Consider the following 3,585-nt stretch of genomic DNA (forward strand, 5'->3'; position numbering starts at 1 on the left):
GTGTATGGGACATTTTGTTGTCATAAACCTTCTAGAAATACATGTGTTGGTCGATTTTCTAGGTCTAGTATGCAGGGGAGTCGCAGGGGCTCGGTTTGGGGAAGAACATTGAGTATGAGGGTAATTTTAGGTTTTTGGCAACCTAGCGCAACCGCGCTAGGTTGTGGCACGACTGCGCTAGGGTCCCCAAACCTTAGGAATTTCGTTTTAATTTTGGGTTTCGGAGTTAGTGGCACGTCCTCGCTGGGCTAGGGTGCAACTGTGCCAGTACCACAGAAAGCCCAAACTTTCAAGGGGCGCGACCATGCCACGTGCCCTGAAAGGTGGTTTTGCAGTTTTTAGGACTAGGGCTCGGGGACTTCGGGAACCCTTTTGGTGGCCCACTTGGGGGCTCGGGGGATGTTTCTAACGTCCCGACAACTAGGGAATAGTAATCTAAAGTATAAGGTCTGAGGTGAGGCTCAGGATTTGGAATTAATCCCTAATAAGAGTATGTTTTTGTTGTGACTAGATTACCGCAAGTCTCGAGATTAGGATCGTACTTGAGCTTGTGTCGTCTATCGCACGGAACTCGAGGTAAGAAAACTGCACCCTTGTTGAAATTCTTGCTTGAGCCCCTGTGATTGAATTAGTTGTAACTCTGTCTTGAACTGTTTGTTTGAGTGTGAATAAGTGTGCCTTACATAGCTGAGTTATGTATGCATTTTATGTTTATTCATATTTGGAAGTGCGGTACGCACTAGTACGACCCTATGCCCGCTTGAGAAGGGATTGGAGCGCGAGTTACGCTAGCCTGCTTCTATATCTGTCTGAATGAAACAAGTGTGGTGCACACTTGGGTGGCCCTATGGTCGCATAAATAGATTGAATATTGCTTAGCATGTTTATGATTACTAGGAATGCTATTTATATTTGTATCAGGTTGATTGTTTGTTATGCTTGATTGAGTTTTCTTGTTGGGCCTTGGCTCACGGGTGTTGCGTGGTCCAAGTAAGGGCAATGGGAAGTTGGACCAACAATGAGTTGGAGAGCTTCGAGGGCGGCGTGTACATAGGCAGCCTGCTCAACCACCACGTTCGAGACTTCTTTTGGAGATCTAGGATTTAGTGGTTTTACTGCTTAGGTCGGCTGTTATGTACCTTTCTTGTTTTCACATGTATCAGTTCTAAACTCTTATTTTTGGGATCTCATGTATATACCAAAGCTCTTAATGAAAAGTAACAATTGTTTGACCAAAATATTTTATACCAAATTTTAATGAACCCTAACTACACGCTTCAATCCAAATGACTTGCTTAACGAGTTATCACAATTTTAAACACACAGTGTAACAGTCCTGGTTTAGTAGGGCATTACAGATATTGTCAGGTCGCTTAGGCTTTTTGTAATTGTTTGCTTATGGCCTGAATTTATCCGTAGCCCTAATTCTGGTATGTTGTCTAATGCTAGGCTAATGACTTGGTCATTGAACTTTTGTTTCTATTAAGCTTGTATGTTGTAAGATTGATTTACTAAGCGTAATCGCTTACCTAGTTGTTCATGTTGTAGGTAAGTGTAAGGGAAAAATGGTGCAGTGTGCGTTGGGGTCTCCTTGCTAGATGAACATGTGGCCTGACCTTTGGGGACTATCGACTTTTGAAAAAGACGTCTTGCATGACATTCATTACTTTTGGTCTACTTTAAAATGTTTGAACAATGTTGTTGCATCATTTTAAGTATGCGCATACTTCTGTTTTAAAAGCTTTTTTTATATGGATTTTTGAGACTTTGTAAAATGAAAATCTTTATTTTTTCCGCAATATTTTGTGTTGATATTTTTGGGTCTTTGCATGCAACGCAAATAATATCTATTGAATATTCTATCATCTTTTTTATCATTTCTTTTAAGTTAAATTTTAGTACTCAATTGCTCATTTTTAGTTATTAGTTCTTCTTTTTAAATTCAAAATATTGATTTTAATTTTGTTAATTAGTATTATTTTTTCATTTAAATTGACATTTTCTAATCCCTGTGGAGATGATCTTACTTACTATTTATTTCTTGATCGACTGCGTATACTTGCATAATTAAAAATAACTCGATGCATACAAAAAGAAATTGAAACTATTTTAATGAATAGTGAGCTTCTTAATTTATATATCAAGCACGACCTATGTGTTTTTCTAAAAATTTATTATCTTATAAATTTAGCAAATTATTAATTTATCACATTGGCCCTGAGTCGAGACCAAACACAAATATAATATAATTGAGGTTATTAATTTATCGAGGTTATATTATATTTTTTTAGGTAAAAAAAAGATGCTTAATGATGCTATAATGATGATGCTATGAAAACTTGATTTTTTTTAGGCAAAAAAAACCATGCTTAATGATATTTTAACAATGGTGTCAGGAAAACTTGATTATTAAAGGAAAAAATGATGGTAAATCGTTGGTTAACAATGCTCTAGCAATAGTCCAATGAAAACTTGATGTTTGAGGAAAAAATGATGCTAAAAACGATGGTTTTGTAATGCTTTGCGATAAGAACTTTGGTAAGGCATAACTTTTCACTCTATTGTTGGTTTGAATATCAGTATTTTGTTTAAGATCTACATGTTTAGAATATGTAGAACCTTTTGTAGAACAACAAATTTTGAGGTCTATCTATTTAAGGCCACAACGAAAATTGAGACTTAAATAATCAAAATTTGTTGCTTTACACACTCCAAATTTAATATTCAATGTGAAAAGTTATGTCTCACCAAAATTTTATAAAGTTTTCATCACAAAACTATCATTTTGCATCATTTTTCCCTCAAAAATTAAGTTTTCATGGAATCATTGCTAAACCATCGTTAAACATTGATTTACCATCATTTTTTGCTTAAAAATTCAAATTTTTATAGCACCATCGTAGGAATCGTTTTTTTACCTAAAAAATCAAGTTTTCATGGCATCAACATTGAAGCATCAATTTTAATCAAAACTATGCAATTTTCAGAATTCGAAATTCAAAGAAAAAAGCTAGTACATTAGTATTTGAAATCCATGAATTAATTTCTTAAGTGAATATATTATTTGGTTTAAATTTTGGATTACATTTTCAATTATTAAAACATAAAAATGTTGCTTCGATAGTGTTTTTTTATGGCCGTGGAGAGAGCTCTTAGAATAAAAAGGGCTTTTTAGTCTAAAATTTTTAAATGTGGCATATTTTGTAATTTTTTTTTTGAAAGGGCATATCTTATTTTCAAGGGCAATGAGGAAGCATACATCCTCAAATTTCCCTTTGCATACTGCATCAGACAACATCAATGCCACGGCTGAAAGGTTTCACTTTCTAATTTCTATCCTAAAATAATAACTATACTTGCTGGTTCTTTTTATAGCTACTTTACCTCTGTCCCAACAAAACATACCCAAACAAAAACATATAAACAGAATAATTATAACACTTTTTAAATAATATATCACCAAAATAAAAAATTACAAGAGGACAAGTCAAGGTATCCTCCAGAGACGAAAATAATAGCAAACCAAAAGGAAGTACCAAAAATAGAAAAAGTGAATCTAGGCAAGTGTTTTTCCAGCCAAGAGTG

Source organism: Humulus lupulus, chromosome X (genome assembly GCF_963169125.1).
Source record: "Humulus lupulus chromosome X, drHumLupu1.1, whole genome shotgun sequence".
Lineage (NCBI taxonomy): Eukaryota > Viridiplantae > Streptophyta > Magnoliopsida > Rosales > Cannabaceae > Humulus > Humulus lupulus.